The sequence below is a fragment of the Musa acuminata genome, chromosome BXJ2-10, assembly GCF_036884655.1.
Source record: "Musa acuminata AAA Group cultivar baxijiao chromosome BXJ2-10, Cavendish_Baxijiao_AAA, whole genome shotgun sequence".
NCBI lineage: Eukaryota > Viridiplantae > Streptophyta > Magnoliopsida > Zingiberales > Musaceae > Musa > Musa acuminata.
This window is the reverse complement of record NC_088347.1, coordinates 14,938,754-14,950,042: the sequence shown is the minus strand read 5'-3', so window position 1 is coordinate 14,950,042 and position 11,289 is coordinate 14,938,754. Positions and strand designations below refer to the sequence as shown.

The following is an 11,289-nucleotide window of genomic DNA, read 5'->3' as shown; positions in this document are numbered from 1 at the left end:
AGCAACAACTTGAAGGGAGGAACCCTTATAGAGTTCCAAGGAGTCCGATCCCCTAAAGAGATCAACCCCAAGTTTAGAATCTGCAAGGGTTCTAACAAAGATGCAGACAAATGATACAATAATCAGAGCATAAACCGAACAACTTTTGAAGTCCATTGCCAATAGCCCAAATGAAAAGGTAAATATATTGCAACGAAATAACTTAATAGGAACAGATAATATCAACCCAATGTTTGTTTTCATATACATAATTCAAACTCCAGTTTGCAACGAAATGATTCGTACCCAAAGCATCCAGCAAAACATGCTTTGGTTCTGCAAGAACAAAACAAAGCTGAGATGAATTATCAAGTCACTGTCACAAGGTAGCTTCCTTGATCCTGATAATATCATTGACAGAAATAAGTCGTTCAATCAAATGTTTTCTTCATGTGTAATGGGATTGCTTCTGTGGCTTCATCTTATCAATCAAGGAAGACATACAACCACAGTCAAAATTTGGTGGAGACATTCAAGTAGACGTGGCTGAGCTAACATTAATTAGCAAGCAAAGTTGAGAGACAGCCAACCATGGTACCAGAAGGTCAAGGTAATGGAACCATTCTTTCTCACAATTCCATCATTTTACAACATTAATCTAGTAAATATATTGGGTAAGCAAGCGCAAAAAAGAAGCAAAGAAAAAAAACATGACTATTCAAGGTTGAAAGCATCAAGAACCTTCTAGTGGTGACAGAGGACAGCAACATTAGATGCTCGCACTTGTTGATGGATTGATGCAAAAATAACTGAACTGTTAACAGTCATCAATGTTGGTCTTAGAGGCCCTGAACCAAGAACAAATGCGAAGGTCGATATTGATGAAATGGTCATAAATAGCTGATGTTCGTTCTTCCATGTTAGCGAGCACTGTCAGCAACAACCTGTGTAGCAAATAGTAAAAGAAACTGATATAAACAAACCTCCCTAATAAACGTGAGAACATAAATGGAACGAGCAAGCTATACTCCGAGTCCTTTCTTTTGGATTAATGCCACAACTTACTACAGAAACCACTGCATAGCCTCTTGCAGGTCACAATCTCTGAAAATGAATCTAGCAACTGCGCAGCCAAACTGTTGGGCTCTTCAATCAATGTATGAACGAATGTGATGACCACCCTGCGTTCTTGCTCCGTTGACCTCAAGCTAAACCAATTTAAAAACTTCATGCGGAAATCACTTCCAATGTGCCCCAAGCACTCCAGCCATCTTATTACCTTCGCATAGTATTCAAAGTTATCATCCAACTGACCCAACCTATACTGGAATCTCCTAGGTGAGCCACTGACCAAAGTGCTGTCTCCCTCACAAGCTTCCTCATGTCCAGTGGGTAGTTGTTTCTCACAACCATGTCGAGATTCCACTGCAGGCACTTCATGGAACAATGTAACTGCACTCGGTTGATGGTATTACCTCATCATTTAAATCAGGAACCAAGGCCAAATTCAAATCAAGCCGGCGTGAAGTGGTAGGTGCTGCTTTGGCAGCCTCTGCAATCACTTCACCACTCCCACCACAGGACTCCTCTTCAACATCATCTTCGTATAAACCATCATAGTATCCATCTTCCTGTGCCCAAGCTAGATGCAAAATCTTTCCTAGATTTCGAACTTGAAATCCAGAGGGTTTGGCAGCTGCTGTTGTCCCTTTTTGCTTGACGCTGGATGAACACCCTTCTGCCCCAGTATTCTCTATATGCTTGTTGATGATCTCCACACTCTTAGTAAAACACTTTTGATTCTGAGTGGCCGAAATCCTCATCCTCAGTGAATGAGATAATCTGAAATGCATATTCTGTGCATGGCTGGAGGTTAGTAAATAGAGTCCTTCTCTGAGACCTTGGGAAGACCACAGGCTCCTTCTTATCGGATTGATCTCTGGTCTTGCAGTACCAGAGCTTATAACCTTTGATGGCATCAAATGCTGTTGAAGGAGTTTCCTTTATAACAATTATGAGAGAAGATGACGTTATTTCATTAAATTGGAACCTACAGGCAGCAGGAAGTGAATCTGCAACAAAGGGAGAAAAAGGATTCCTGGTCAAATTTAAATCATCATACTAAATATGAGCACGAGATGACTACAGATATGCATCAATGAGTTTTACCTTTGTGATTTTGCTTAAAAAGATCAGTTGACCTCAATCTCATCCATTCACCTGCCTTCTCAATTGCAGCAAAGCAGAGGTTCTGAACATCACCAGCAACAGACAACCGGCTCACAATGCCACGGGCCATTTTGGCTGAGATTCCATCCACTGGACCAACTTCTTTTTCTAACTTTGCCTTTGCTTCCTCTACAATTTGGTGCAATTCTTTGAAACAAGAAGTACCATCCAGAAGCCTATAGCTTAAAAAAATACGATAACAAAGGACATCAACTCGACGAGCATCTTTTGCTACAGAAAGTTGCCTCTTCCAGAATCTGTTAGAAATGATTAGAAGGACATAAGTACATGTCAACTATTAGACACTCAAAAATGCATAATTCCCTAGAAACACTCTGGATCCAGTTACTGGCTCTCCATATACGACTGAAATAGACAACATTTAAATAAACACATTAAGTCACAAGTATGGGTCACCAACCTGAATGGTCTCCAAGGATCTAAAAGATTAACTTCCAACACATTGACCAGCAGCAAATAGTAAGTGGTTATAAAGAGTTATAAACAACATTGCTCTTGGCGACAGATAACAGATTTGCATCTAGTTTAGGCTGACACAAAGAGTACCAACATAAGGTTTGAACTAAAGCAGACTACCTATCAAATTAGGTCACCAACTATGTAAGAAGTGGGTAAACAATCTCTTCACCACATCATTCTAAACCCAGATCAAACTTATAATTACCGCCCTATGTCAACAAAAAGAAAACAAAAGAAACAAAGAATAATTTAAAAACCATAGAAGACATCAAGAGCAATAAATTGGTCATGAACTTCAGTGCATGTTGGGAGAGGAGGGAAATCCTAATTAGCTGGAACAGAACTTGGAATGCAAAGCAAAGGATTCTGAAAGAATGCCATTCAGTTAAAAACAATTGGAACTGACTCAAATAGCATGGTGTAAACACGTGACACAAATTGACAAACAGCAAAGAAAGGGTAAATTCACCCTATAATTCCAGAAACCTTTCCGCATGAAGCACAGCAGTAGCTCCCATCAAGTAGCATAGACTGTCCAAGACTGAAAACTCCTGCCTTTTGGCACTGGAGTGCACATTCAACATGGCAAGACAACCCACAGTAGTCCTTGTCACCAGATTCAGACGTGCAGACTAACCAAAGACTAGGATCCTTGTTGTCATCAAAGAGATGACATATACAACATGAGCACCTTTTACAGAATGTGTCATCTGAGGTAAGAACAGCCTTACAAGCTGAGTTCTTACAAATCCATGTGTTAGCAGACCTGAAATTTTGGGAGTTTTCAGCGGAAGGAACATGAACAGGATGTTCCCCTTTCCTCGGTTGCGTCTTAAAGGCCTGATTGTTAGAGAGAGCTGAATGATCCAAAGAAAGTTTCTTCAAGTCCAATTTTTTGCATCCTTTGCTTGTAGCTTTATTAACTTCCATCGTTTTACATTTTGAAGAACTAGACTGCTTTGTTTCTTTATCCAGACATGATTGTGACGTATACTTCCTCCAATGAACTTTGGGAAGTCCAGCAGGATTTCTTCTGAAGTTCTCTGTGGTCAGAAGAATGTAACTGAAACAATAACTGGAGAAGATACAGAAGTGTCAGGATGAGAAAAATAGGTAAGAATCGTGAATGTTCGACAGCTACACATTCTGGGTTTATCAGACATATCTAACATGCACTGGCGATATTATCGACAAACATCTATACATGTCCACGTAATTCCATATAATCCCCATGATGCTGCAAATGTATTTTAAGAATGCTACGTTTCACAACAAGATTCTACCACCATGTTGAATCATTGGTATGGACCATGTCATCATCAATCTGGAAAATATAGCAAAATATTGTACAAAATAAGTAAGATGGCTTTGAAGAGAAAATCAAACATTGTAGTAAAGCAATAATGAAATGGCAGTGGCCAAAACAATAGACTCGTAGTTTTCAGGAAGTTCCACATGTCAACTTATAAAATCTCCCAATGTTTTCCAGTGGTTTCTCTTGCATTAGTGTAGGTATATTTCTTCCCTTGTTGCTAATATACCTGATCAAGAAGATTTAGGTACATTTATTCTGAACAATAAACTTTTTACCTTCTACTTTCTCCTATTTTCTTTTTTTTCCTCTTAATTTTATAATGGGCAAAGTGGTTCCAGAAGAGATCAAGAGGATACATAGAGTTAACTACTAATACAGGAAGTAAAAGAATAACCAGGAAAAATAGGATACATTTTTCGGAATGTCTCACCAGAAGAACTGTGGGTAATGAATCATCTCATAAACTTTAGTACAAAGGCCCCAACCTTAAGTGTGCAATCTAACTTTCAATCAGGAACATGAGCATGCACCTGGTTGCAAAAATAATGATTGCCCATTCGCTTAAAATAACAAAGGAACTAAAGGGAAGAGGTTGGGTATTGATATGCCATAATATGATATTATGGCCCCAATGAAGTCAAATTTGGAGTTTAGAAGCATGTAGATGCACACCAGCATCATCACTCACAGCATCATGTAGATAGCATCCATGATTATTACTGGTGATCATATCAAATGAAGCATCATCACTCACAGAGATCTGGTAGAAAACACAACTAGCTTCAAAGTTTCTGATACTGGGTCAAAGCACCAAAAAGTTCAAACATTCATGAAGAAAGAAACCCAGATAATAACTTGGCATATGCTATTCAATTTTTAATATTTCACCGTAGCTCTGACTTATTGGATTTGATATATAAATGAGTATCCATCTCAAATTCTATCAGATTAATACTTATGACGTGCCAAGAAAACCAAACTAGAATATAGAAATTAGCAATTAAATTGTATTTGATAGCAAAAGTTTAGTGGGTGAAGGCAACTCAATTAGTCATTCAGTCAATCATTGTTACTCTAAGCTACTTGATGCATGTTTATATGGATCATGTTTAGATGAATACAATATACCAAAGGGTAAAAACTTCTCTCTGAAGGATTTCAGTAATATATCTTTTCTTCTAAAATGATATGAAATCTCTCAGAATTATTTAGTGCATAAGCCAAGACATCCAGTTGGATATATTATCGATGAGAAGGGTTTTCCTTTCAAAACATAATAGAAAAAAGAAGTAATTTGCAATATCATAATTCAATAGCAGCAGAAAGTTTCACTTCTCTTGCACTAACTTACATTACTAATTGAGATGAAGTTGACATAGTATATAGACAAGTAAACTTGAAGAAGGAATCAGGTCATGGTAGAAACAAAGCAACTTAAGCCCTGCAAACCTCATATTACTAACAAAGAAGCTTTTAAGCATGTCTTCAGTGAACTTAAGAGATCAACCTAATAATATTAGGTTTAACAGATCTTCCTTGACTAAATAAAAATGATGATGTCTTACTTGCATTACCGTGTGATGCTGGTGTTAACTTTCTCCATCAATGTGCCCTATTAGGGAAAGCACAATCCTCTCTGATCCACATACATCCTGATTTTTGATACCCATGGGCATTATGATCGGTTTCCACAAGCAAATAAACCTTTCTTGCCTCCTCTAGAAACCTATTATCTCTCTCTTACCTACGAGGTTGTTCTGCTAAGGGTTGGAACATCCTCAAGCAAATGAAAGTGCAAGGGTCAGATTTTCAGATCAACACATGCAGTCCTTTCTCTCAATGTTGTGGTTCGTGTGTAATGGTTTTAACTATAAAGCAAAGAATGTGTCGAGAGTTGCAGCACTCATCGTTGAATTGGAATCATCTTCGATGCAAGTCAAAGCACATAGCACAAAAATCTTAGTTTCTAACTCTGAGAGATGAGTTTTCAAACTAAAGATTGCTATACCTTTAAGAAGAAAGACTCGGGTAGTGCGATCTTGTTCCACAATATATTTCAGTTTAGACATGATCTTTAAATATCATGATGTAGAAGCAGCTTCACAACAAGGTGCCTGCAGTCATTTTCGATGGGTCTCTACCCTGCCCCGATTGCTATATACAGAAGCGAACGTTCTTCTCAATCTCCACAGGTGACAAATCCAATGCTGACCGTGAATGCATCACCATTAACTTTCCGCCATGAGCTGCTGGTCCTGATCGAGCCACCACCATCTACAACAACGACAACGGAGCCATAGGGCTCGATCCGATCACTCAATTCCAATCGTATCATGTGTATTATGCTTGAACCCGAAAGCAATCGCCGACTAATGACCCAAACCTTGACCTATTACATGGAAACACCAAAGAGGAGGAGGAGGAGGAGGAGGAGGGCGATAGGCGAAGTTCCCTTTGCAGCCGGCCGACGGCCTTTGGTTGCTGGACTTCCCGTCCTCGAAGGCGTCCGTCGATCGGCGATTGCTTGATGACGACCGGCGGGTGGGTATCCCTCGTCGCGAATGGTGGCCGTTGGGATGCGAATGGTGGGAAGCAACCTAACAAGAAGACGGAGAAATGCGAGGCGAACGCAGGGGAGAGAAGCGGGTTCGTCTAGGGATTCGTTGTTGGCCGGGGTTGTTAACGGGTCGGACTGGAAATGGCGACCCAAGACACGTGAAGGGAGGTAAACTAATTACAACAATTATTACTAAAAGAAAAACAATGCCGGTAATGATTCTTACCGCATGCAGAGTACTTTCTCCATAGTTGTGGACTCTATTCTCACTTCTTTCCGTACAATTATAGTGATGAGAAGATATGATGAAGCGCATGCATGCCTCTTAACTAATTTTTATATCTGTAGGTACTTTAGATGCTGTGATCCTCCTGTCTAAGACACCAACCAGTGGGATGATAATTATGTCTCCACCCCCGTGTTTATTATTATTATTATTATTATTATTATTATTATTATTATTATTATTATGTGCGTGTGAAGTATTTAGTTCCTCTCCCACCTGAAATGACAGAATCAAACGAAAACATGCGATGCATTGAAGGTTCAAAGAAATGTTTCAGCCATTCCCAAAAACACAAAATATTTTTCTTCATCGTCATCATTATGACTATACTATTTCTACAGTCAACTTGTAAATTCAAAAAGATAAAAGATTGTAAAAGAAACCAAAAAATTATTATTATTATTATTATTATTATTATTCTTTCTTCACGCGGTGTAGCTTTTGCTGTACATGGACAGTGGCTGGCGGAGGACGGAGCTCCAGATGCAATCCACGCCGTTGTCCACCTCCCCCTCGGACGGCTCCTCGAGAAGGACGAACGGGTGTCGGGCGGCGGGGGAAAGCCGGTCGCCGGGAACCCCGATGGCGGCGGAGCAACCATCGACGAGGGACGAGAAGAAGACGTCGCGGAGGTCCCAGCCCTCGGGCTCCGGCACCAGCAGGCGCTCGCCCTTTTGCCACGGGAACTCGAAGAGCCCCGGCGGGCGGAACACGTCGACGGTGCCTACCCGGCAGCTCTCGGAGACGCCCTCCGCCGTCTCGTTCCTCTTCCCCTTCTTCTTCTTCTTCTTCTTCTTTTTCTTCTTCGACACAACCGCTGGTGTGACGCCGGCTCCTCCTCTCTCTTCCTGCTCTTCTCTACCTCTCTTCAGGTCGTCTCGGTCCATTGCCTTGGATCGCGTCTGCACAACGACATGCAAAGTAATTAACGAATGCAATGGAGGTAGGAATTGCTTGGGAGGAGCCGTGGTGGTGTTCTACCAGTGGTGGGTCGCCGAGGGCGTGGGCGTGGTGGTGTCTTATGTTAACACCGTGATGTATAAGAGAGAGAAAAGCCTCGCATGCCACGCGAAGCACGGAAACGGCCTTTACGACGACGCACGCTCTCCATTCCCGTAATCGTAGTGCAACACAACAAAGACCGATGACATAAATGCAAGGAGCATTTATTTAGTCCATTGATTTGGGTTCCCTGTTCTAAATCATCGGTGTATTGTGTGGTAAAAAGGATGGAAGAAGGCGTCAAACACGCGTCAACAGGCGATTAAGCCTGCGGATAAGTGACTCCCGACATGCCACGGATTAGTGTGGCTCTTCTTCCCACCACTAGAATTATAATTCACCACATCAACCAATGCATACAATAGTAATAATAAGAAGAAGACGGGGAATTCAGAATTTAAGATGGTTAGGTTGCGTGGATTGAATCAACTTGGGAAACGCCACTAAGATTGAGCAGTTACTACATCCTGTGTTCGTGGCATGATTTTGATCTTTTCTTGTGTCTCTATATAAGATAGATTTGTCTATTCTAAAAAATCTCTCTATTCTGTTGAGAAAAAATTTTCTATAAATAAAGTTTCTTCACTTCTTCAATAAAGCTTCTTAAATAATTATTCTTATCTTCTATTATTTTTATTTTCACATCTCTATTCTATTTCTTCACGCTAAAATTCCGAAGGTGATGATGAATTCCTGAAAAAGCTCTAATTTTTAGGTTTCTTTTTTCGAAAAGTACCTCATAATTCTATTATTTTTTAACAATGTCTTTTTTTTTTTCCCTATGGACCCCTTTTCAGTAATACCACAAAAATATTATAACATAATAAAAAAAATCATAACATAGGATTTTTATACAAATTTTATAAAAACACTATGTTATAGTACTTTTTTGTATTACTAAAGCTATATTATAATATAATATAAAAATATTATAACTAGGAAGAGGGAGAAAAAAAAAAAGGATTGATTGCTGAAAGCATTATTATAGGTATTGGGCAAAAACAAAACGCTGTTAGAGATTTTGTTGTAATGAAGGACACTTTTCAGAAGAACAAAAAAATAAAGTGAGGCTCTTTTTTGGAAATTCATCCTCAAACATTTATTAAGATTAACTATTGACTAATTTAATATATTCAAAAGTCAAAAAATTTACATATGTTATTGAATAAAATAAAATTATTTGAAAAACAATTAAACAGCTCTAATAGCATGGAACTTCCCAATGTCACTAACTAAATACTAATAACTAGAGGCACAAAAGGTATTTTCCACCTGAGTATTTGATAGTTGCTCTAAAAATAAATATAAAATATCTTTTTAAATAATAATACAAAATTAAATTTCAAAAAATATAAATTTCTTAATCAAATGTTATTTAAAATAAATGAGTAATCTCGAGATAATATAAAAATAATCATAAAGCCACCAAGATGATATAAAAATATTCATAATAGTTCCGTTATCGATTTGGGTCAAATATATCATCCTACACTTTTGCAACGGTGGATTAAGAATTCATATTACACTCCCAATACACTATTTTCACTAGCCAAAATATGACACCATCTACCCGCCAAAGTCCAAAACACCACTATTTTAGGTATATGACAGAATATATATTAAACATTTACATCATAATAGCAAAATCATACAACATCAAATAAATTTTTTCAAGTTTACATGATCAGGAGATAAAGGGGTTTCGATCCCAATATTGATCTAAGCTCAAGCTCAATCGACCTAATTTCTAGTTAAACCAACTTTGGTTCAAGTTAAAGAAGCTCGAATATCTTGAACTAGTCTAAAATCATCTTAAAGAATTGACATTAGTCACTCTAGAATCATCTTAAATCAGTTTGAATCAATATAAATGGATTTAAAATTATCTTAAATTGACTTAAATAGATATGGACAAGCCTTAACTGATTTTATTTGAGTGTAGGTATAGGTATGCAGGGCCATCCAATAGACTAATGCCAAGTTGCTTCGGCAAAGTGACGTCACAAACTTATTTGGTTTTGCTCAAGTAATGCGACACTCTTATGACATCCATTTGCAAAGGATCATTAGTCTACTAGTAACCCCATGTAGTCTCATATGGATCTGCAAGTAAAAGATGGATTAATGAAAAGAAAACTCGAGATTACATAAGTAGATATTTAAGTAAATATTTTACAGGTATTATAAAATACATAAATGAGCTTCGCAAGCTCCAAACAATTATGTAATAAAGGGTTTAAGATAATCTGTCATATATAAAGTTATCGTGTACAAGTGTCAGCCAATATAACATTAGAAGTAATACCAAGTGATGACAAATTAATAGATATATAACTGAAGCCCTATTAGGTCCAATGTCACCTAAGGGGTTCTTAGAAACTTCTAAGGTTTTGTATTATAAAGTCATCAACCCAAATTAACTTATAACGGGATTGTTTTGACCATTTTCCCTACACACGATCTATTAGTATACATGCAACGCTTGTGTGCTTTATAAAATAAAAAATATAAAAAAATACTATCAACAAAAAAAGGAACTATTAGTACTACTCGATGACCCTTGTAAGTTGTCCGATAGAAGAAAAATTAGAAAAAATATAAAAAAAATGACCAACAAAGGGTCATCGATATGCATCGAATACATTGATTCTTTTGCTCTATATCATTCTGTCTCACTTATTTCTTCAATATCTTCATCGAATTTTTTACAAATACACTATTATATTTTTGTTCCTTCTTAGGATAAAACATGCCTTCTAGCTCCCAATTAATTTATTGGTGCTATTGTTGAGTAGTAAATTTTTTATATACTAATGTTGCCTCAACATGCTAATGCCTCTAACATTGGGTTGATTGTGTTGTGCTGAAATTTGATGGTACCTAAGGATGCAAAGGATTTTTACTTTTTCTAGCTAGTATGTATTGTGTTAATATTTGATGGTACCTAGGGATGCAAAGGATTTTCATTTTTTCAGGCTAGTCTCTGAATTGTATTACATCAATTAAATTGAATAGATGTTTGTTAAAACTTTAATGAGTATCATCTCGTAGAATTTAAAATTTTGAGGTCTTCTTTTTTATAAAATTTATCAAATAATTTTATTTTTGCTCGGTCATCAACTTTAAGTATATTTGCGTCACTTTCACTTTTTGATGTTACTTTACTAAAAGATGATGTAGACAAGCTACCTTTAGTATAATCAACACTAATAACAGCAATATGTCACATACAAAGTTATCATGCACAAGTGCCCAAGCAATACCAACGGTGGGATCGAGTGATGACATATTCTTAGCGACATAATTGAAGTCTTATCCAACCTAGTGCCACTAAGGGAGTTTCAAGGTATTGAAGTTTTACATCGTAAAGTCATTTGTCCAAAATCAAATTATGACATATCCTTAGCGACACCAACAGTGAGATTTGAGTGATGACATATT

At 37.6% G+C, this 11,289-nt stretch overlaps 1 pseudogene across 1 annotated transcript; it reads right to left on the bottom strand.

Annotated features, from left to right (window-relative positions):
• Window positions 1-522: 522 nt before the first annotated feature.
• On the bottom strand, window positions 523-6,687 carry LOC135624313 (VIN3-like protein 1; annotated as a pseudogene). Its single transcript, XR_010491643.1, has 5 exons — window positions 6,387-6,687; window positions 6,012-6,277; window positions 3,158-3,763; window positions 2,149-2,465; window positions 523-2,051 (listed from the first exon to the last, which is right to left on the bottom strand). The product of XR_010491643.1 is annotated as a VIN3-like protein 1 (transcript).
• Between the last annotated feature and the right edge of the window lie 4,602 nt (window positions 6,688-11,289).